The following is a 25,181-nucleotide window of genomic DNA, read 5'->3' as shown; positions in this document are numbered from 1 at the left end:
AAGAAACAGTCTCCTTTCCCAATTTTGTTGGCATTATTCAGTTCTCTCTGACTCTTCATCACCCCATTTGGAGTCTTTTTGGCAAAGATAAAGGAGTGGTTTGCTTTTCCTTCTCTAGCTCATTTTACAGAAGAGGAAACTGAGGCAAATAGAGTTAAGTGACTTGCCCAGGGTCACAATGGTCAGATTTGAACTCAGAAAGATGAGTCTTTCTGACTTCAGGCTCTACACTCAATCCCCCTCTCTGCCCTAAAGGTACTGATAGCAGCTTTTTTCATATTAGTTAAAAATTGCAAACTAAGGGGTCATCCTATTAGAGAACCACTAAACAAATTGTGCTATGTAAATGAAATAGGATACAATTGTGTAACAAGAAATTAGGGAGTGGACATTTTCAGAGGAAAATGGGAAGACTTTTATGAACTTATGCAGAGTGAAGTGAGCAGAAATAGGACAATGACTGACAAATTTTTAGAGAAAAACAAGTTGGAAAGATTTGAGTGCTATCCGCGCAATGATGAATAAGTCAAAAAGAATCAAGAGGGAATATGCCACTCACCTCCTGAGGGCGAGGGGATGACAGAGATACCCATTTTCAGATTTTGTATTTTAATTTTTTGTCAGACTAAGCAACTTTGTATGGAGTGCTTTATTTTTCATCTTGTTTTGTTTTCTCATTTGCTTAATGGAAGGAGAGTTAGTGGGAAGAAAAGATTACTTTTGAAAAATGCTTATTTTTTAAAAAAGAAAGCAAATGAAGGGAATAAAAGGAATCATGAGGAGTGTGTTGGGACCCACAACAAAGTGTATAAGTGTGGAGTAAGAATTTGAAGAGAGGGTATGAGAACTAGACTGGAATCCTGAGCCTGGGGGTAATTTCCAGAGAGAGAGAAAACTTGGGACCATGGAAGGCCTTGGTCTTTGCCTTAGGGCTTGTCAGTTAAACAATCAGTTTAACTGCCCTTGGCTGAAAGTTCCAATGGTGTTGGTCTGTGGGTTCAGGTGACCCACAGAACCAGCAGCTCTCCCAAAAGGTTAGTCAGGAACGAGCAAGCTCCCATTCTACTTTGAGGAGACAGAGAGAGTTTTCTATCTCTCACTTCAATTCAACTCAACAAACATTTATTGGCCAACAAATCCACTACATATGGAGCACTTTGCCAAGCATCCTGTGGGAAAATGAAAATGAAATGGTGTAATTCTTCAGGACTTGTGTGGCAACCGTGATCTCATAGCTGTGAGTATTCATAGAATTAGAGGATGCTAGATTTAGAGTATGAAGGAATCCTAAAGGTCATCAAGTCCATAGCTCCCCATTTTATAGATGAGGAAACTGAGGCCCAAATGCCTTTCTCACCTTGTGTGACTTTTTTTATGTCCTCCCATAAGTGTTCCTGGAACATAAAAAGTGCATAATAAATGTTTCCCCTCCATTCATTCATTTTTTCATCCTCCAGAAGAGTTGCACTTATTGCTTTTTTTTAACGTCATGATATGGATGCCAGTATAGTGCTCACTCTGTCTTATTTAGACCTGTCTTAAATCTCTCTGTTACCCTTTGAAACAACTGAAATTTTGATTCTTTGGAGTTCAAGATGAGAAGGGCCTTGGGGCATGAGTGAAAGAGTGTCAAGTCTTAGGTCAATGGGCTATTTCCTTCTGAAAGAGGGATCTCTGATGCTCTAACTCTATAGCTGACATCTTCTCCAGCTAGGGAGGATAACCTGGACAGGCAAACATTGAAGGGATGAGCCCATGATGCCCAGAACACCCAGAGCCAAGGGAATGATGGATCTGTAGCACTGAATGCCCAGACTCATCCATGAATGATGAAAAGGAGCAAATCCTGATCTTTTCCCTTGATGCATCCCCACTGAGGGCAGTTCTCTAGATTACATAGGAGATACAGGTCTCTGGAGAGTGTTGGCGCACAAGGAAAGTCAGATATCTTGATTCTTTAGCACACCTTTAGTTCTTTCCTCTTGTTTGGAGCTCTACCTGTAAGTTGCAAAGTGTTTGGCAATAGCTACTGAGGAAAGTTCTTAATTGGTGCTGATTGACTGATCTAGAGGACTATATAGATGGGAGTAGGGGATGAGTAGTCAGGCTCACTGAAGAAGGATTGGATTTAAACACCAAGTTACTTTGAGAGCCTCATTCACCGTGGAAAGGACCATTCAGATCCCTGGGAGGAGATGAAGGCTTACCAGAAAAAGAAAGAGTCTCCATTTCACATCCTCTCTGTATTTTTTACTGAATAAATAACATTTGTATCTTGAGATTTGAACCCAGGTCCCTTGGCAACTAGGTGGCACAGTGGAGATGCTTGGAATCAGGAAGACATGAGTTCAAATGTGACCTCAAACAATTGTAATCTATGTGATCCTGGGTAAATCACTTAACTTCTGTCTGCATCAGTTTCCTCATTGTAAAATGAGGACAATAATAGCATCTATTTCCCAGGATTGTTGTGAGAATAAAATAAGATAACTTTAAATGCTAGCTATATAAATGCTAACTGCTGCTATCATCATCATCTTCTTCATCATCATCATCATCATCATCATCATCATGTCTAAGGCCAGTACTCTATCCCCTAGACCATATGGTGTTTTGCTGTCCTTGGAGGAAACAGGATAAACACAAATAAATCTTAGCAGAGGGTAGTTTGAGGAGGAAGCAAGCAATAGCTACCTCAGGAATCAGAGAAAGCTTCATGAAGGAGAATGTGTCCACTGAGGGAAGCCCTGAAGATCTGGATCGGGAAAGGCCTCAGTGGGGAGGAAGGGCATTTCTAGGCATGTGGCTCAGATGAATTCATGGAGATGGGAGCTGGAATGATGATTTTAGAAAACATGATAATTAGGTTCGATTGGAATTTGGAATAGAGGAAAGGGAATAATATGAAATAAGCCTGGATAAGTTAAGTAGGAGTTAGATCGTGTAGGACTGTGAATGTTAGGCTACTGGGCTTGTAATTTTATCCTGGAAATCATAGGGAGCCACTGAAAGTTTGGTTCATGGGGTTGGCAAGGCCAAACCTGGACCTTAGCAATATTTCTTGTAAGTGATGTGGAGGATATGTTAGAGAGTGGAAAGGCTGGAAGTCCTTAGGAGACTGTTAGAATAGTTTAGCAGCCAGGTGATGGCTGTATGGGTGGAAAGGATGGAATGAATTTGAGAGGAGGAGTGCTAGAGTCAGATTGCCACCTTGAGCCCCCAGGCTAGGCTGGGAAGAATGGGATAGGATATGAAGAGATTGTTTGGGGGTCAGTTGTAATAAGCAATGCAGAAGTCGAAAACCTGCTCGATAAAAGTTTTAGGCCTTTGGGTCAGAATTTCATCTCCTTCTTGGTGAAAGGGGAGATTCGAAACTGAATGAAGTTAGAGGATTATTGATACAGTAAAATTAGAGTAAGGAAGACCTGGCCCCAAAACTGTTCCTAATGGAGAATTTATGATTCTGACCAAGTCACTTAATCTCTCAATATCTCCTGGCAACTCCCTAGGACTATAATATTAATTGGACCAAAGCTGTTGATCTTCTTTGCTTGAGTGGTTTTTCTTACCTATGATGAAATCATGCATAAGTTGTTCAAACAACAACCCACAAATAAAGAAGTGAAAGGACTATATGGTCTCAAGTTCCTTCCAGACATTTCTAGAATCCCACGAATGAACAGGAGAACTTAGAGCTAGGGCATCCAACATGGCTGGGTACTCCAAGACCCCAGGATGACTTAGGGAAGCAGTACAAAGAAAGCCCCAGGTTTTCTTAGGGCTATACTCCCCTTATTCTCACCCAATCTGTACCTGAGTGTATCCCCTGGGCTCACCTAGATCAGAAGCATGGAAGAGAGCGGCAAGGGACTCACTGTTCCCCTATATGTTTGCGTGTTTGAATTCTGCTATAAACTTCTCTCAGTTGGGGGACAGGCTGAACCAGAACAGGTTTATTCAGTAGAACAAGGTCTGCACAGGCTCAGTGGGTAAGGGAGGTTATGCAAGGATAGGGGCTCTTGTCACAACATCTGCTGGTGACTTAGAAAGTACATTTGTTATAATACATTTAACAAATACATGCAAAGGGGAGAGGCAGGCTCTGAAGGTTTTTGTTTTTTGTTTTGTGTTTTGTTTCTCTAGCAGACCACACATTTGCAGCAATTAGGAGAGATGGAAAGTATGACACTGACAACTATATTTTTGTTGATTTTTTTCAAAGCACTTGATTTAGTAGAACAAAATTCAGCCTTAATTAGAGATGCTTTCTGTATACACATTAAATAACATAAAATTGTATAATAGAGATGCAACTACCAAGATAACTACTCAAAGACCAATTGAACATTAACATCAAGCAAGGCATATGCCTATTTAAGCTCTTTACTACACAAAATACTTTATAATTTGAAAGTGCCAAATAAATGTCAGTTATAGTTATTATTATAGAGGTTGTCTCCTATGGAATCCAGATAAAGAGAGAATTCCTTACTGGTGCCAATAAATGGTCCTACCGAGAGATGACATCATGATGTGCTCATTGTATAGAATCCTAGAACATTATAAAGCCTCCTTGGCGAAATCCACAAAATTATTTGAAAGATTTTAGCTTAATCATCCACATCCAAAGAATGTGAGAGGATGAAAAAAGGTTATTCTTCAGATTGTGATGTTGCCGCTGAACAGTCAGCCCACTGATAAAATTTATTTTTATCCCAAGTGCCTAGCCATAGTGAAAACTTAATGAGTATTTGCTAACTGATTGATTGACCGATGGATATTTATCAGAAGCTACAGCCAGACAATGAGCTTAGTGTTGAATAGGAGGAGACCAGGCATCTGGGAAATTGTTCAGTACTTTTAATGCCCTTGATCTTATTTCTGCTAGGAATCATTCATGTTCTGTGGCTATAACAATGCCGTCTCCGAAGAGTAAGAATTACAGGTGACCCTCAGGACAATGAAAAGATATACAGTGGATGCAAGTAGACTGAGAGCCAATCACCAGCATGTTGCCAATGGTAATTTAGGGGAATAGGAGATATCATTAGGGGTCCAGATAACTGAAAAGAGAGTAGTAGGTCACTCATCTAGTGAATATGAGTGGCAAAGGATGGACAATTTGAGTGCTAGATTAATCTGCTTAATATATCCCAATAACCAGAAGAAGGGCTTTAGCACTTTGGGTAGATTTTCCATAGAGTAATTTTGGAAGTACCTGGATGAGAATCCTATGAAAAATAATGGAGATTATAATGGGGATCTGCCTCAGTGCAGGGAGCAGGTGCATTAATGAAATCACAATTCATTTAGTTATTATGTTATAAAAATGAGGGGAGCATTGCTATTGCCTCTAACCAAGGAGATATTATTCTGGACCATAAAACATGACGATAATCTCTTTGCAAGATCTTGAAAGGTAGTAAGAGTCTTAGGCCTGAAGAGGAATACAATAATTCAACATGTACCTGGAGGGTCTGAAGCATTCAAAGACTAGGGAGGGAGCAGAGAGAGTCAAGTCCAGCAAAGCAGAGAGAGCAGATGAGGGTTGAGCACAGCAGAAGTGAGAGATAATATGGTCAAAATAGAAGAAATGGATTAGGAGGCCAAGTGAAAACAAGTTGTGGCTAATATAAGAGAAGTGATTTACATTTCTTTTGCACTGAAAGTTTATAAAATGCTTTCTTCCCATCAAGTATTCCACAAGTATTATTATTTCAATTTTTACGGATGAGAAAACAGAGCTCCCAAAGGGTTAAGCATCTTGCCCACCCAGGGTCACAAAGTCAGTAAATGTCAGTCAGGATTCAAGTCCAGTTTGCACTTTTAGCCAAAGTAAAAACCAAGTAAAATGGTGGCCATAGTGGTAGCAGGAAGGAGGAGGAAGCTGAAAGATCTGAAATGTAATGTTACTGGTAGGTAGGTAGTCAGGAAGTAGGTACACCCTCTAGGTCCTTGGGATGGTGAAGGAGTAAAGGGGATCGACAACCAACAAAACATTTTGAATTTGTTTTCTAGTTCTTTTGAAGAAAAAGATGAAGCTACAGTCTCCAGGCTTCCCAGAACCATCATTTGTTAGGTAATAATAACTCATGTATATTAATACATTATATTTCTATACTTATAAATTATAAATATATATTAATACTTTCAGATATACATTCATACACACACATACACACACACCCCACACATAATGTAGTAGGTTTATATCCAGATGTCTGAGGAACTTACTTGAAGCAGGGGAGAAAGTTCTTTAGAGAAGTCCCTCTCCTCTGGGTTCTTGGAGTTGAATAATCAGTTTTCAAAGAAAGAAATCAAAGATATCACAAAGATAAAATAAAGGGCAAGAGTAGAATTTGTTATGTAAAAAAAATAGGGGTAATAATCATAATCTCAAACAAAGTTAAAGCTAAAATAAATTTAATCAAAAGAAAAATAGGGAAACTATAGTTTTAGACCACTTAAAATAACGAGACAATATAAAATACCTGAGCGTATATCTATCGAAACAGGTACAGTAACCATATGAACATAAACATAAAATACTCTTTATACAAAGTCAGATTGAAATAATTGAAGTAATACTTATTGTTCAATACTTATTGGGTAGATAAAGCCAATGTAATAAAAAAATTTACAATTCACCTAATTTATTTATTCAATTCTGTCCCAATTAAATTATTAAAAAATCATCTTACTGAGTTAGAAAAAAATAATAACAAAGTTCATTCGGGAGAACAAAAGGTCAGGAATTTCAAAGAAACCAAGGGAAAAAAAAAAGATGTAAAGGAAGCAAATTCAGCAGTGTCAGACCTTAACTTTATTATAAGGTGAGAGCATTTTGAAGTGTAAAATGAATAATTTCTATTATTTTCAAATTTTTGAGTGGAAATAAAACCAATGTAGCCAAGAACAGAAGGAATGCAGAAAATTGGGGAAAAACTTTCATAGCCGGGGCGGAGCCAAGATGGCAGAGTAGAAAGACACATATACACATAGCTCCAAACCCACAACCCATAGAACATCAGTAAAAAGGAACTCACGGCGAATTCTGGAGTAGTAGAGGCCACAGCACAGTGGAGCAAAGGAGATTTCTATTCCAGAGGGACCTGCAAACCTCTCGCAAAAGGTCCTTCACGCTGTGGACGCGGAGCCCAGCCCAGCCCTGCCGCAGCCGTGGCACGGAGAGGAGCAGATCTGAGAGGGCTTCAGGGACGGGATCTCCAGCAGCCCTGTGGGTCCCTCCACCCACAGGTGACAGGGGTCAGTGAGAGGGTCTTCTTGGCAGGTCAAGAGGGGAGTGGGGTGCCCCCATAACTCAGGACCCCTCGGGAGGCAGTAGCTGACGCAGCGGCAGACCAGGGCTCCCCAAGCAGGCAGGAGCCTGGATCCATTGTTGAAGGTCTGTGCATAAACCCCCTGAGGGAACTGAGCCTGAGAGGTGGCCCTGCCCTGACCTGAGCATCTGAACTTAATCTCACACTGAATAGCAGCCCTGCCCCTGCCGAAGCCCCGAGGCTGGGGAGCAGCATTTGAATCTCAGACCCCAAGCGCTGGCTGGGAGGATCTGGAGGTGAGGTGGGTGTGAGGAGAATATTCAGAGGTCAAATCACTGGCTGGGAAAATGCCCAGAAAAGGGAAAAGAAATAAGACCATAGAAGGTTACTTTCTTGGTGAACAGGCATCTCCTCCTTTCCCTTCTGATGAGGAAGAACAATGCTTACCATCAGGCAAAGACATAGAAGTCAAGGCCTCTGTATCCCAAACATCCAGACTAAATATTCTGTGGGCTCAGGCCATGGAAGAGCTCAAAAAGGATTTTGAAAATCAACTTAGAGAGGTGGAGGAAAAGCTGGGAAGAGAAATGAGAGATATGCAGTCAAAGCATGAACAGCAGGTCAGCACCCTGCTAAAGGAGACCCCAAAAAATGCTGAAGAAAATAACACCTTGAAAAACAGGCTAACTCAATTGGCAAAAGAGGTTCAAAAAGCCAATGAGGAGAAGAATGCTTTCAAAAGCAGAATTAGCCAAATGGAAAGGGAGATTCAAAAGCTCACTGAAGAAAATAGTTCTTTCAAAATTAGAATGGAACAGATGGAGGCTAATGACTTTATGAGAAACCAAGAAATCACAAAACAAAACCAAAAGAATGAAAAAATGGAAGATCATGTGAAATATCTCATTGGAAAAACAACTGACCTGGAGAATAGATCCAGAAGAGACAATTTAAAAATTATGGGACTACCTGAAAGCCATGATCAAAAAAAGAGCCTAGACATCATCTTTCATGAAATTATCAAGGAAAACTGCCCTGAGATTCTAGAACCAGAGGGCAAAATAAATATTCAAGGAATCCACAGAACACCACCTGAAAGAGATCCAAAAAGAGAAACTCCTAGGAACACTGTGGCCAAATTCCAGAGTTCCCAGGTCAAGGAGAAAATATTGCAAGCAGCTAGAAAGAAACAATTCAAGTATTATGGAAATACAATCAGGATAACACAAGATCTAGCAGCTTCTACATTAAGGGATCGAAGGGAGTGGAATAGGATATTCCAGAAGTCAAAGAAACTAGGACTAAAACCAAGAATCACCTATCCAGCAAAACTAAGTATAGTACTTCAGGGGAAAAATTGGTCTTTCAATGAAATAGAGGACTTTCAAGCATTCTTGATGAAAAGACCAGAGCTAAAAAGAAAATTTGACTTTCAAATACAAGAATGAAGAGAAGCATGAAAAGGTGAACAGCAAAGAGAAGTCATGAGGGCCTTACTAAAGTTGAACTGTTTACATTCTTACATGGAAAGACAATATTTATAACTCTTGAAACTTTTCAGTGTCTGGGTACTGGGTGGGATTACACACGCACACATGCGCGCACACACACACACACACACACACACACATAGAGACAGAGTGCACAGAGTGAATTGAAGAGGATGGGCTCATATCTTAAAAAAATGAAATCAAGCAGTGAGAGAGAAATATATTGGGAGAAGAAAGGGAGAAATGGAATGGGGCAAATTATCTCTCATAAAAGAGGCAAGCAAAAGACTTATTAGTGGAGGGATAAAGAGGGGAGGTGAGAGAAAAACATGAAGTTTACTCTCATCACATTCCACTAAAGGAAGGAATAAAATGCACACTCATTTTGGTATGAAAACCTATCTTACAATACAAGAAAGTGGGGGATAAGGGGATAAGCAGGGTGGGGGGGATGATGGAAGGGAGGGCATGGGGAGGAGGGAGCAATTTGAGGTCGACACTCATGGGGAGGGACAGGATCAAAAGAGAATAGAAGTAATGGGGGCAGGATAGGATGGAGGGAAATATAGTTAGTCCTATACAACACAACTATTATGGAAGTCATTTGCAAAACTACACAGATTTAGCCTATATTGAATTGCTTGCCTTCCAAAGGGAAGGGGTGGGGAGGGAGGGAGGTAAAGAAGTTGGAGCTCAAAGTGTTAGGAACAACTGTCGAGTAATGTTCTTGCCACTAGGAAATAAGAAATACAGGTAAAGGGGTATAGAAAGTTATCTGGCCCTACAGGACAAAAGAGAAGATGGAGACAAGGGCAGAGAGGGATGATAGAAGAGAGAGCAGATTGGTCACAGGGGCAATTAGAATGCTCGGTGTTTCGGGGGGGGAGGGGACAAAAGGGGAGAAAATTTGGAACCCAAAATTTTGTTAAAATGAATGTCAAATAAATAAATTTTAAAAAAAAATTTAAAAAAATATTAAAAAAAAAAAAACTTTCATAGCCAATCTCTCAGATAGTATGTGATTAGACTGGAAAGTTGCCGTGGTGTAGGAAATGATGAGCTAGTTGATTTAGAAAAACATGGAAAGACTTGGACTTAATGAAGGAAGATGCTAACCACCTTCAGAGATAGAGATGACAAGTGGAAATATGTATAGTATGGTCTTCTATATATGTGTATGTTTATAGATATCTATGTACATACATGTATAAAACATATGTGTGTAGGTGTATGTATAATTTATCAATGTTTACTTGTAGCCTTCTTTAGGACAGGGTAGAGGAGGGAGGGGAAAAATAAAGTACAGTAGAGAACAAAAGAAAACCTACAAGGAAGCAAAGAAAAGCTGGGTAGCCTTGAAAATAATGTGTAGTATTTATTACATAGATTTTCTTGAAATGGAAATTTAAAATGAATAAAAAATTTTACAAAAAAATCAAAGCTATCTATAGTCATATGAAAAAATGCTCTAAAACACTATTGATTAGAGAAATGCAAATTAAAACACCTCTTGAGGTATCACCTCGCACCTCTCAGATTGGCTAATATGACAGAAAAGGAAAATGATAAATGTTGGAGGGGAGGTGGGAAAATTGGGACCCTAATGCACTGTTGGTGGAGTTGTGAACTGATCCAACCATTCTGGAGAGCAATTTGCCTGAAGGATTGTAAAACTGTGCATATCCTTTAATCCAGCAATACTTTTACTAGGTCTGTATCCCAAAGAGATTTTTTTAAAAAGGGAGGTGGGAAGAATCCACAGGTATAAAAATATTTGTAGCATCTCTTTTGTAGCAAAGAACTGTAAATTGAGGGGATGCCCATCAAGTGTGTTTGTCCTTCTGCAAAATGGGGATAATAGCAGCACCTACCTCCCAAGGTTGTTGTGAGGATCAAATGAGGTAATCATTGCAAAATGCCTAGCACGGTGCCTGGTATGGAGTAGGCATTTCATAAATGTTAGCTCTCGTTATTATATTGTATTCATAAACCAGTTTGTTCAGCCCAGTTGATGGGTACGTATTTTGTTTTTAACTTTTTGTTACTACAAAAAGTGCTGTTATGAATATTTTTAAGAAACTAAGGCCCACTAAAGTCACCTGTCCCTGGTCACACCAGTCTCAAATAGTTACAAAATGTTTTACAGAATAGTTACGCTAATCCCCAGCTTTACCAGAAATTTAATAGTATGTATCACTTCCCACAATTCCTCTGAGATGATTACTATATTTTATAATTTTTCCCCAATTTCATATATATGAAGTAAAACATCATTTATTTTAATTTGCATTTTTCTTATTGTTAGTGATTTTTTATACGATTATTAATTTGCATTGCTTCTTTTGAAAACTGTCAGTATCTTCTGACCACTTGTCTTTTAAGAAATGTCTATACATCTTATATATTTGGCAATTTTCTATATATTTTTACTACATCAGACTAGAGATAGTCCATTTGACAGTTTCTCTTCTCATTCTGCTTGCATTGATTTTGTTCATGAGAAAGCTTTTCAACGTTGTGTGATTGAGATGAGCGATTTTGTATTTTGTGATGAAATCAAAATTAAGGCATTAATATTAATGAGGACAGCTCACATACATATACCTTTTTAAAGTGTACAAAGCATCTTACATACATGATCACATTACCAAATTTACTATTCTTCTACCTTTCCTGGCCTTATTCTTATTTCTTTCATCTTTCATCCCAAGGCTCTATCCTTGGCCTTCTTCTCTTTTTCCTCTATACCAGGGGTGAGGAACCTGCAGCCTCAAGGCCACATGTGGCCTTCTAGGTCCTCAAGTGTGGCCCTTTGACTGAATCTAAACTTTCAGAACAAATCTTGGTGAAGTTTGGATTCAGTCAAAGGGCCACACTTGAGGACGTGTGGTTTCTAGGCCACAGGTTCCCCACCCCTGAGTACTATTTCACTTGGTGAATTCATATGAATTCAGTTATCATGTCTATACAAATGATTCTCAGTACTATTTGTCCAGCTCAAGCTCTCCTTTGACCTCCAGTCTCACATTTCCAACCAACTGCCATAGTAGCTATCTTAAAGATGTCCAGCAGACATCTTAAATTCAACATGATTAGCTTACTCCTCTAAACCACTCTATATTACTGTCTAGGATACCACCATTGGCCCAGTCACCCAAACTTGCATCGTAGAATCCTCATTCTTTTACCACACTCACCCTCCATTTACAATCTGTTGGCAAGGCCAATGGATTCTACTTTCCCCACATTTCTCATATATACTGTCTTCTCCCCTCTGACGCTGCTATCACCTTGGTGCAGTCCCTTATCATCTCACACCTAGCACATAGTAGGCACTTAATAAATGCTTATTGACATTACTTTTACCTCTTCCCAGCTGGGTTAGGAGAAGAGGTCCTCCCGTGTCTGGTTAGGTCACTTCTTAGCATCCTATACCCCAAACCTTAGACCAGCCAGGAGCCTGTCAACAGCTCTGACTTAGTTCAGAAGCTCTTCCCTGATGATAGAGCTCTAAAAAGCCACTTGGCTCAAACCCCCATCCTTCTTGAATCTCACCTGGGAGTTTAGGTAAAGTAATACTAAACATTTAAGAGTTTATGGATTGGTTTTGAGGCTGACAGTTTTGAAAATCACCCAAAAGGAAGTAATCTATGGCATGAATTCTATTTTTAAAAATTAGTGAAGTCTATGGAATTATGTTCACAGAATAGTTCTTGAGGTCATTAGTGACTTTCTTGGGACATCACATGGAGATGGAATTCATTGCTTTGTATTGACAGTATCATCTCTGATGCTTCTAATGGGGGGGGAGTACTTCCAAAGAACCAAGTGTCTTTCCTTTTAGCTTTTATTATCACCATTGCAGGAAGTGAGTGGGATGGGGTGAATGAAAGAATGGGGGAGTGAGGATAGAAAGAGGGAGAAGAGTCATAGACTTTAGCTCTAGGAGGGGCCTCAGAAATTATTTAATTGAACTCCTCATTATACAGATGAGGAAATTGGAACTTAAAATAGCTTTGAGTAGTTACACAGATGGCAAATAGCAGAACCAAGACTTTAACCTAAGTCTTCCAACTCCTAATGCAAGGATATTTTCACCATGCCATATTACTTCTAGGGAAAACAATACCACCATCCTATCATCAGCTATAGAACTAGACAGCTCTTCCCTGGCAGCTCAAAGGAAAGCTGAATCCAGCCATGATAGAGATTAGCTGGACAAGTTGCAGCTGGTGAGGGGTGAGGGCAAAACATTTCATCAAGACATCAAGGTGAGGAGAGGACAGCCTCTTACGAGACCTTATATTTGTATGGCACTTTTAACTCTTTTCCAGAGACCTTTCATATCCATCATCTCAGTGTATCCTTGCAACAATGCTGTGACATATTAAGTATACATTACTTGCCACACTTCCATTTGACAGATAAAGAATTTGAGGATGAGAGGTAAAAATGATGTTCCTAAGGTTTCCCGTTTAGTACATGGCAGATCCAAGGTTAGAATGCAGATCTCTTGACTCTTGGCCTGTCTTTCTATTACAGCACATACCAGTGAACCTTGAGGTCACATAATTAAGGGAAAGATCTAAGGTATAGAGGAGGGAGTGGCAGGATGGAGGACATTACCCAGATCTAGAATTCAGAATCTTAGAGCTGGAAAGGACCTCACCAGTCTAACATTTGCATTTTATAGATGAGAAAACTGAAGGCCTGTTTGATGACCTGATTTGTACAGCGTCACAGAGGGAGTTAGCACTAGAACCAGGGCAACAGCCCAGCCCTCCTGGCTCCTACCCTGTGCCCTTCCTCTTGGCCCCTACAACTAATGAGCCAGAAGGTTACACAGCAAAAGTAAGGTAAGCAAAAGGGGATGAAAAGGATAATGGGACACTAGTCAGATCTGAAATCAATCTCCTGATTCTGAAGGGGAGGATATTGAAGCCCCAAGAGCTCAAGTGGTTTCTTCAACATCATATGGTTCAGGAGTGGGGAACCCGCAGCTTCAAGGCCACATGTGACCCTCTAGCCCCTCAAGCATGGTCCTTTGACTGAATCCACTCTTTACAGAACAAATCCTTTTATTAAGGGGATTTGTTCCGTAAAACTTGGACTCAGTCAAAAGACCACATATGACCTTGAGGCCACAGGTTCCCTACCCCTGTGCTAGACCTTCTGGGAAATTTTACCACGAAAGATGCTGTCCATCTCCAGAGAGAGGGAATTGATGGAGTACGCTTGAAGCATACTGAAGTATAGTTTTTTAACTTTATTTTTCTTGACTTTTTTTTTGCAACATGGCTAATATCGAAATAGGTCTTGCATGAATTCACATCTGTAATTGATCACATTTCTTGCCTTCTCAATGGGCATGGGAAGAGCAAGAGGAAAGGAGAGAATTTGAAACTCAAAATTTTAAAAAGTGAATGTTAAATTTTTTAAAAAATTTATTCTAAAAAAACCTCCTTCTCTAGATTTTAAAAAGACAAACACCACAAGTCTACATCAAGCTCTCTGGTGACTGAAAGGGGACAACTAATTATCCTTATTGAATAATACAACTTGGTTATATATTGAATCTAATTGAGAAATTGAAATAGGAAAAAAAAAAGCAAGGAATAGTCTCACCTTTATTCAGGTATCCTCTGGCAGGAGTGGAGAATGAAATTCAAATCTTTCTCTTTCCAACCAATGGCTGAATCTTTGGGCTGCATTGTCTACCATTACTATGCAATTCAACAAGCATTAATTAAGCACCAACTACGTCCCAGACAGTGTACTAGACAGAAGGGATGCAGAGACAGAACCAAGTCAGTTCCTGCCCTTAAGGGACTTAGATTGTACCTGGAGGGGACAGGGGGGAAGAAAAGGGGAGGAGAGAAATAGAGCATGTGCACATATAACTAAACATAGATAAACGTAAAATACATACAAAGTAATGTGGTTGGGCATTAACAGCTGGTGAAATCAGAAAAGGCCTCTTGAAGGACATGACACTTTAACTGAGACTTGAAAGGGGGTGGGGGAGGGGTAATGGTGTTTCCAAGAGAGGAAGACAAGAAGAATGTCCCCTGCATCAGGGACAGCACGGACAAAGGTTTGGAGAGAAGACGTGGAATATTCTGTCTAAGAGACAACTGGGAAGCCAGTTTGTGTGGAACAGTTGATTCTGTGAGTGGGAGCAACCAAAAAGAAAAGCCAGGGTGGAGCCAGACAGTGACGGACTTTGTATTCTATCCCAGAGGCGATAGGGAGCCTCTAACCCTTTCTAACCAAAGGAGTTACATGATCAGAACTACTCTCCAGGAACATCAATGGTGGTTTCATTTATCCCAACCACGTCCTTCTGATACAGGGCACTGCTGAAAGAATACTGGACTCTGGTGGTGAGGCAGTAAGGCTCTGTGCTACCATAGCTGGTTACTAAAGCAGACACCACCCTCTACAGGTCAAATGCTAGTATGAAATTCTCTTAAGGAAACAACCCTGTTTTTGATTTGCCCAGTCAGGAGGCCCTGGACATCCCAATGGGAAAAAGTGTTACAAAAAATGGAAACCTTTCTGTAGTCAGATGTTATCTCCACCTGCGATCAGAAATTATTAAATTATGTAGCTAATAGAAAGACAAGAGCCTATTGGTTATAATAGAACATAGACTGTAATAGAAAGAACTAGAGCATGGACAGTGTACCAGTGGGATGGGCAAGCAGAACCAATTGTGCTACTGGTAAGATGGTGGACCACTCTGATTCCTATCTGCCCTGCCATTGCTCCTGAAGTTCTACCAGCCCTACAGCAGAACCTTCCAGTATATGCTCCCTCCCCAGATTGAAATGTGAGTTGCTTGACAGCAGGGACTGTCTCAATTTTCTGTTTGTAGCTAGAGTGCTTAACATAGTGCCTGGCACACTGTAAGTGTTTAAATACTTGTTTTACCATCCTATTCCATGGTCTAGCTACAGATAATTTCTGTTTTAGGAGGACTAGTCTAAGTACGGAAAGGCTCATCACTAGTAGCCTGGCTACTTGGTAAAAATTCATTAGCTATTGCAACCCATGAAATAAAGAAAAATACAACGCAGTGACAGTGGTGGAGTAGCAGAAAAGGGGGCCGAGGATGAAAAGGCAACTCATCATTTTGAGACCATCTATAAACGTTCATATGATACTCCAGACTTTGTCTAGTGATCAGTGCATGGATGGACTACTAAAGGAACTGAATTGTATTAAATTTGCCTTTCTTTTTATAAAGGAAACCAGAAGACAAAAGGATTTTGTAGCTAAATCAAAGGATGATGCCCAGGTTCTCTGTGGAAGGGCAAAAAAACTTATGGAGTTGATTTTATGATGGGTCTTAAAACAACAAGAATCATGATGTCATGCAACAGACATTTGGTCATCTTTTATTGCGATGCTCGTTATAAACATTTGCACAAAGGCCCTCATGAAGATATTTGTAGTTTTTGTCCAATATATTTGTAGCTGGGTGACAGCAGATAGCCCACTGAAATGGAATCAGGAAGACCTGAATTCAAATCCTACTAGAGGCATTTACTAGCTGTGTGACCCTGGGCAGCAAGTCACTTAACCTCAGTCTGCCTCAGTTTCTTCATCTATAAAATGGGGATAATAATAGTATATACCTTCTAGGATTATTGTGAGGATCAGATGTGATAGTATTTGTCAAGCTTCTGGTAAAACCGAAAGTGCAAGCTAGTATAATTACTTATGTGCCATTATCTTTGATGAAGGAGGAGAAGGAAGTGAGAAACTCTATAAAGAGCTTTCTGGTGCTTGGGGAAAATATAGGCCCTTATCATTACACAAAAAATGAATGAGAAAATGTCGATAACTACCACTCCCTATACCTGCATTCCCATCTCCACAAAAATTTTTAGGGGAATGATCTATACACATTAAGTTCATCTTTGATGACGGTTTGGAAAGGGAATATTTAAGTTTTCACAAGTGATATTCAATGACAATTAGTCAATAAGCATTTATTAAGAATCTACTATCCACCAGTTAGAGTACAGCCATACAACTGATGAAAGAGGCAGAGAATATGAGAACCTATTTTGCTTATTATCTGTTGACTTATGTTTAAAAAAAGAAAAGCATGGGACTATAAAAAAATTTGATGAAGCAAAATTATACCAAAGACTTTCTACCAACAAGGTATTTCTCCTGCATGTCAAATAGTGTGAGATTTGTTGAAGGATGTAACAAGAGAGGTAATAAATGTTGAGGGGCCCTCTGGTGACATCAGCCGAGACATCAAACGGGGAAACGTATGTTCATAAATGTTTTGTTTTGTTTTGCCATTGTCATGGAGGATTCCAGAACTGAATGCAAAGGAAAGAGAGAGTTCCCTGTATATCATACAATTACAGGTCTGAGGCTAGAAGGGATATCAGAGTCCATCTAGACCAGTCCCCCCATTTTACTGGTGAGAAAACTGAGACTCACAGAATGTTAATGCTGAAGTCTTCTAAATGTTTCTATTTGTGCATGATAGGAGTGGAGTTTGGCATCAATCTCCTGTTGCTCTGATCCAAACCCAGGCAGCAACTTGCAGAGTTCAGACCAGGTAGCAATCAGGCTTAGCCCTGGATCAGACTACTTTAGGACCTTGGAAAGTTTGCAGATTTCCAACCTGTCCCTGGAATCCTGAAACAACACAAAACTCAATACCTTCCAAAAGCATCAGCATACTAGTTTTTTCCTCCAGAAGTGTGGCAGAACCTAGCCTAAATATGAAATCCAAAGTGAAATATTTTGGAAGAAAGAGCAAACAAAAAATGAATACCACCATAAAGAGATATTATGGTGGCAGAGAAGCTCAAGACAAAACATGCAGAAGAGAATGATTCCACATTTACAAGAAAAGTCTCACAGAAAAATAACTTGGGCATAAAAAAATTCAATTAGAATTCCTAAAAGAGATGAAGCAAGAGGGTTTTTTGGGCTTTTTAAAAAAAGGTTAACATATTTTTGGATGTGTTTTTGGGGGAGGGGGAAGGCAAGGCAATTGGGGTTAGGTGTGCCACTGTGCTACCTAGCTGCCCCCATTAAATGTTTTTATAAATGAAATGAGAGGAACAGCTCAGTGATGCAGTGGAGAGAACATTGGCCTTTGAGTCAGGAGGACTTGAGTTCAAATGCAGCTTCAGACACTTGACACTTACTAGCTATATGACCCTGGGCAAGTCACTTAATCTTGATTGCCTCACCAAATAAATAAATGAAATGAGAGCACTTGAGGAAAAAAATTGGAAAAGAGTTATGGAAGACAAGGAATTAACAGCTTGGCACAAGAGGTATAAAACTTTGCCCACACAACCAACTTCCTAAAATTTGAATGGGCCCAATAGAAACTAATATTAAAATACAAAAGATTTTTAAAAAGTAGAAGAAAATGTAGTTGGGGAGAAAAAAATTAAAGAATCATTGGACTATCTGAGTGCCATGACCCAAAAAAGAAAAAGAACCTAGACATCTTATTTTTAAGAAATCTTAAAAGAAGACTGCACAGATCACTTAGAACCAGAGGACAAAGTGAAAATAGAAAGAATATACTAGTCACCTCCTGAAATAAATCCCCAAATGAAAACTCCCAGGAATATCATAACCAAAATCAAGAGTTATCAGATCAAAGAAAAAATACTGTAAGCAGCCAGAAAGACAGAACTGAGGAGTCACAGTCAGGATCACACATGATTTATCAGCTACCACAATCAAAGAGAAAAGATTTTGAAATAAATATTCCAGAAAGTAAAGGATATAGACTTACAGCCAAGAGTAATTAACCCAGCAAAACTTAGTATGATGCTTTAGAGGGGGAAGAAAGATGGATCTTTAATGAAGTAGAAGACTTCCAAGTATTCCTGATGAAAAGACCAAAACTGCATGGAAACTTTGAAGTTAAAACTCAGGAGTTAAGAGAAACAAAAAGATGAACAATGAACAATGATAAGGGACCAACTAAGGATAAACTGCCTTGATAAACATTCAAATATGGGGAAATGATAGGTTTCCCCTCCGAACTCTGTCATCATCAGGGGTCACAGAGGAAGTCTAATTAAACAGAAGGTCTTGCAGTGGTTCTGTTATATCTTGATAATTTTGGTGGGGAGGAAGTTAATGAAAAAGCAGGTTAGGGAACATTATTTCACTTAATGTATAAGTACACATCTCTGTGAACAAGAAGAAGAAGTGAGGGAACAGTTGATATTTCAACCTCATTTTCGTCTGAACTGGTCAGAGGACGGAGCAAAACACACAGACAAATAGACAATCAACAGGGAAATAGGAGGGAAAGGGGAGAAGGAGAGGAGGGGTGGATTAGAAGGATAGATTACAAACTCTAAGGATACATAAAATTATTCACAGCTCTTTTTGAGGCGGCAAAGAATGAGAATGAGGCCAGAAATCATTTTTATGTCCCTGTACTGGGCTGAGTGTCTTGCACATACCAGGCACTTAATACATGTTTGTGGAATTATTAAATTGAGTCAGATGACCTCGGTTCTAGTCCTAGTTTTGCCACCTAATATACTGCTATTTTGATTCATATAGTGAATGTTCCAAATATTATCCTGTTTCCTTGGGGTTCCAACTTCACCCTTGAACCTCCTTTTCTCACAAGAGATGACATTGCCTCCTACTCTGAGAAAACTGAGGCCATCCATAATGAGCTCCCTCATCTCTCTTGCCCTTCAGGTCACACATGCACACACGCATGCTCACATGTGCGTGCGCACACACACACACACACACACACACACACACGATCTTCACCCTTCTTTTACTTTAGTCTTTGAGTATGAGTTGTTACTTCTCCCTGCCAAAGCTAAGACCGGTGTGACCTTAATCCTACCCCACCCATTTCCTCCCAAAGTTTGTCCTATTGGTTATTACTTCTCTCTCTGATATATCTTCAATTAGTCTCTTCCTATCTACTGATGCTGTCTCTGCTGCCTACATAGTTAAGTCTGTGTGTGGTGTTATTCAGTCATGTCTTGCTTTTTGTAAACACTGGAGTGACTTTGTCATTTCTTTTTCTAGCTTATTTTATAGATGAGGAAACTGAGGCAAACAGGATTAAATGACTTGCCTAGGGTCAGACATCTAGTAAGTTTCTGAGCCTGGATTTGAACTCAGAACTCTAGGCACAGCACTCTATGCACTATGCCACCTAACTGCCCCTTACTTGTTTGCCCTATCCTTAAAAACAAAACAACCAAAAAAACCATCCACTTCTCATCTTCTTAAACCATTGTCCTATAGCTCTCCTCTTTTTCACCACCAAACTCCTAGAAAGAATTGTGTATGCTCACTGCTTCTCCTTCCTCACCACCAACTGACTTCTTTGCTTCCTTGTGGTCCAGTTCCTTACTGACCCCACCCTGCAATTAAAACTATTTTCTCAAAGGTTCTCTCTTAATTGCTAAGTAATATAGCCTTTTCTCATTCTTTTACTTCCTTAACCTCTCTTCAACTTTTGACACTGTTGGCTCCTTCTCCTCCTCCATTCTCACTCTTCTGTTAGCTCTCATGACTTTGCTCTTTCCTGTTACCTGTCTACCGTTACTTCTCAGTTTCCTTTGCTGTAGGATTATCTCCCATCCTCTATATGTGAGTGTCCCTTAAGGCTCTATTCTGGATCATATTTTCTTTCCACACTCTGTTGCTGAGTGATCTCATCCATCCCTAATGGGTTCAAGAATCATCTTGAGACCAGTGGCTTCCAAACCTATCATTTAGCCCTAATTGCCTAAACTCCAGCCCCATACTACCAACTCCTTCTGGACATCCCTCCTATGTGAATATCTTGATGGCATTTCAAACTCAGTGTGGCCAAATTGAGATATATTATCTTTCTTCCCTAATTTGTCCCTCTTCCAAATGTCCCTATTTCTGGTAAGGGCATCACCATTCTCCTAGTCCCTTGGATTCATCACCCTGGAGTCATCCTGAATAAACTCTTTAGTCTAGATAAATTTAAGCCTCTCCACAGTCACCAGCCTGTCTCTTAAGTTATACTCAAGTTAGCCATCTCTGGTAATGCCATAGTTCCGTAGTTAACAATGGAAACTTTCTAGTTATTTGAATGGGAAAGGCATAGAATAATATGCCCTTCCCTCACAAGGCTCCAGCCAGTATTAATGATTCATGTGGTCCATATTGAGGAGGTAGCTTTCTATCACGAATAGGGTAGGACCCCTTGATTTAAAACTGTATTTTTCTTTAGGAAAGGGAAACCACTACCATGTACCTTCAGGGCTGACATAACTTAGAATGTAGATACAATAATGTTTTTCCCTTAGGGGAGGAGCTGGATCCTAGAAAAACGTGACATCACTAGGAATATGGGATGTGACTTGACTAGTAGTAGTATGACTTTAAGGCAGTTAGGTGGCACAATACATATAGTGTGGGGCCTGGAGTCAGGAAGACTTCTTCCTGAGTTCAAATCTGGCCTCAGACACTTACTAGCTTTGTGACGCTGGACAAGTCACTTAACCTTGTTTACCTCAATTTTCTCATCTGTAAATAAGTTGAAAAAGGAAATGGCAAACCACTCCAGTATCCCACTATCCCAAATGGGGCCATGGAGAGTTAGACACAGCTGAAAAATGACTTAACAACAAAAAATGTGACTTCAAGATCTGCTTTTCTATTCATTTGACTCTCTTTTTTTCTATTTGACCACAAAAGCAGCAGCATTATGGCCCTGCTCTCATATTCTTTGCCTTTCTTTTTCCTGGGGTTCTAGCAGAGAAGCAGAGATTTGGCCTTGCTTTCATGCTTTCTCCCTTTTCCTCCCTTCTAGAAAATGGAGCAGTGGGAAGAGTGATGGCTCCTTCCATTCTTTATAGGTAGAAGTGGATAAAATATTACTCATTTGGGGAGGAGGAGCAACCATAAACTTTTCTTTCTTTTTCTCTCTCTCCTACTTCTCTTTAAAGAATTGGGAAGTCTATGTGGTTTTATATCCAGGGAGATTCTGCTATACCCAGGGATTGAGTGTTAATCCACTGCCACTCTTATTCCAGGAATAATTATACATCTTTTATTTTTAGGATTACTATGAAGTTTTTCATTTATACTGGAATTCGTTTTTATATATTTGTGCTTTTCTGAGCTAGAATTTTCTACTGATATTCTACATACTTCATAAACTTGAATTTATGCTGAGGTTATAAGGACATTATTGAGCCAATCTTTTGCCATTTATCTATTTGCCTCATGATCCTTACTAAATGTACCTCGTGAGCAAAACCATGTTTTTTTCTGTGAGGCTCAGTTTCTAGATGCTCTCATGGTCAGTGAACGGAAGATAATAAGGGTGTTATCCTCCAACAGATTTGAGTTAGAAGCATGCTCAATAACAGTGATGGAGAATGCAGACAAGGCAAGAATTTGGAAGTTTGGGCAAAATTTTTTGGGACCCGCAAAATTGTTATCTTGAAGTAACTGATGAAGCTGAACCCCACTTGGAATTGTTTGACTTTGAAAGAAGGCATGTTTGGATCCCTGGGAAAACTGCAGTAAGTCTGAAAGTCAAGGATCAACTTTTCTCCTAGGGATTATTTGTCATAGTTAACCTGAGTGAGATGGGCATTTTTTCTTTTACTTGTCATTTTTGGAAAAGAAGGTATTATATAGATCAAAGGAATGCTACTAAATGTTTAACTCCTTCTATCATGAACGAGATTTTGCTGCACTTATCTTTGTTCATGAACCCCAGAAAATAAAAGGGAACCTTGACATTGCATTGTTGTAGGCTATAGGAAGGCTTAAGCTCAGCAGAACATAAAACCAGCTGCCAATGGCAAAAACTGTTAGTGGAGCACTTATCTTGCAGTTGTAAAACTTGGCTAAGGCTCTGCTTGCTCCCTCTAGTTTCTTTCTTTCTCTCTCTTTTCTTTCTCCTTTTTCCTTTTCCTTCCTTTCTTCTTCCTTCCTTTTGTTCTTTCTTTTTTCAATTTGAAAGTGGCATTTCAGAAAATAGCAAAGGAAGAGGAAGTATTTCTTAAAGTAATATTTGATTCCTTTTTATTGTGTAAGAATTTGAATTCACCTTGCCTGACCTGTACCAGTCTAAAGGAATGATTTGGTTGAATTTAGTTATCAATTCAAGTGATGCAATAATATGTACAAGATCTAGTTGAATTACTTGATCAGATATAGAAAAAGTGTTTGGCGATAAAGGAATGTACCATTTGTTGCTGGCAAGAAGAGCTGATTTTATACTCAAGAGACCAAACTGGTAAAGTAGGTGAAGGACAGAAATTGTGCTTGGAAATCTGTCAGCTTAACGTGATCCAATAACCAAACTGCATGAAAAATACGAGTCATTTTACAAAAAGTATAACACAGGTTGAACCAGAAAGGAGGCTAAGGCAACAGGGGCTTTTTGGGTAGCATGCCTCAATGTGAAAGAATAAATAAGCCCAATAGAGAGAGGAATGTTAGGCGATGCAGTGGATAGAGTCTGTTTCTGGAGTCAGGAAGACTCTTCATTAGTTCAAATCTGGTGTCAGACACTTACTAGCTATGGGATCATGAGCAAGTCATTTAACCCTGTTTGCCTCAGTTTCCTTATCTGTAAAATGAGCTGGAGATGGAAATGGCAAACCCTTGCAGTCTCTTTGCCAAGAAAACCCTAAATAGGTTCTGTTTTACAAATAACACATGGGATGCACTGGAGTTTGGGGACTCAGCCTCTAACAGGTTCACTCTGGATCTGATCAGACAGGAAGGACAGGAAGACATCTTTGGAAAGGTTAATAATCTTACTTTATTCTAGTGTATTCTTCTCAAAGGAGTAGCTGATAATGAGAGCATCAAATCCTATAGCATTCCCTAATCACCCTTATCACAGGGGCAGGTGAGAATATAGTAGGAGCTACAATTCCTACTAAGAATCCCCTAAGCCTCAATGGGGATCGGTTGAGGCAGGTACATGCATTTCTCAACACATTACCCAAATCCCAAATGGGTTCCCCACTCACTGACCAGTTCCCACTTGCTTTATAGGGCAACAGGCATAGAAGGAATCTTGCCAACATTAGGCTCACAGGTTAATTTTAGTAATATTGTAATTTGGTGCAAGCATAGTAAATATCACATTGTCTCATTTTGCAGTCTCAGTAGGACTGCCTGTCGCTGTGTTTCTAGGAATTACTATCCAGGATCCTTGGGGCTATTCTGGGAGTTGTTATCTAACACCTGGAAGCTAGACATTGCCATGGTCATAAATCCTGAGAAACTAGACTCTTAAAAAGGATAACAAAATCCTCCTTACCTATAGTGTCACTAAGAGTTGGATGTGACTAAACAACAACAATGCTAACCTATAAAAGAAACAAAAGTAGGGTGAAAAAGAGAAGCAAAAACAGCACATTTAGAACTTATATAATGTGACTTGAAAACAGAAAAGCAAAAGGTTAAGAAATTATCAGGAATATATCAAAAAGGAAAAATTCTTGATACAAATCACTATCTTGTAAGAGAGTCTTGAGTTTCAGGAAATTTGTAAATAGTTGGATTTTCAGAAAACTGAATGCTGAGGTTCAAAGGCAAGAACTAAGAACAGAATGAAAGTGGATTAAATGGAAACTTGAAATAGCACAGCCTAAGTTTAAATCTCAGTTAAAATTTAATGGGCTGTGTTGGGTGCTGGAGGGGAACCATAATAAACTCAAAGCAAAAACGGAAAATTTTAAAGGAAAGTTTAAAGAATTGTCCAGAGCAACTGATTTTAGACCCTAACCCAGTGGTCTCAATTCTGATACTTCAACATCAGGAAGAGTCATGGGGAGTCTCCACTTTATGCCCGTTATAGGAGGGAAGAGCCCTTATTCTGAGCTACTGAGGCAGGAACAATAGCTTAGGTATTCCAGAAATGGAAACTTGTTTGTGGAAGTTTTAATTAATTTGGTTATTTGCTTGTTTGTTTTTAGAGTTTGGGTTTCCTCTTTAATACAGAAATAACTTGAAGCCATTTTAAGAGAGACATCATGAATTTGGAGTGTATTATCAAAACACTGTGTTTCTATTTGATCTTCCAGAAGCTGTATGTATCCACATCTTGCCAGTCTGTGAGTTTTTTTTTCTCTCATCTGCTTTGTTACATTAAAACACCACAATTAATCTTTGAACACAGATATCCCTCAAATGATCAAAATCATCCCCCAAATGATGGAAATTTTAAAACCTGAAGTTCTATCCCTTAAACCTTTAAAGCAACACTGTTGTTTCCCAGTTTGTGTGACTCTTTATGACCCCTTTTGGGGTTTTCTTGTCAAAGATGCTGGAGTGGTATCCTTTTTTCCTTTTCCATCTCCAGCTCATTTTACAGATGAGGAAACTGAGGCAAAGAGGGTTAAGTGACTTGTCCAGGGTC

The 25,181-nt window shown here is 39.5% G+C and overlaps 1 long non-coding RNA gene across 1 annotated transcript; it reads left to right on the top strand.

The window, feature by feature from the left end:
- Positions 1-1,011: 1,011 nt before the first annotated feature.
- Positions 1,012-24,838, top strand: LOC140529209 (uncharacterized). The gene is made up of 5 exons (XR_011975454.1): positions 1,012-1,237; positions 4,889-5,021; positions 6,019-6,079; positions 13,464-13,626; positions 24,739-24,838. It is a non-coding gene; the product is annotated as an uncharacterized lncRNA (long non-coding RNA).
- The last annotated feature ends 343 nt before the right edge of the window (positions 24,839-25,181 follow it).

This window comes from Notamacropus eugenii, chromosome 2, assembly GCF_028372415.1.
Source record: "Notamacropus eugenii isolate mMacEug1 chromosome 2, mMacEug1.pri_v2, whole genome shotgun sequence".
Lineage (NCBI taxonomy): Eukaryota > Metazoa > Chordata > Mammalia > Diprotodontia > Macropodidae > Notamacropus > Notamacropus eugenii.
The sequence above is the reverse complement of the archived record's forward strand: the minus strand, read 5'-3'. Positions and strand labels throughout refer to the sequence as shown.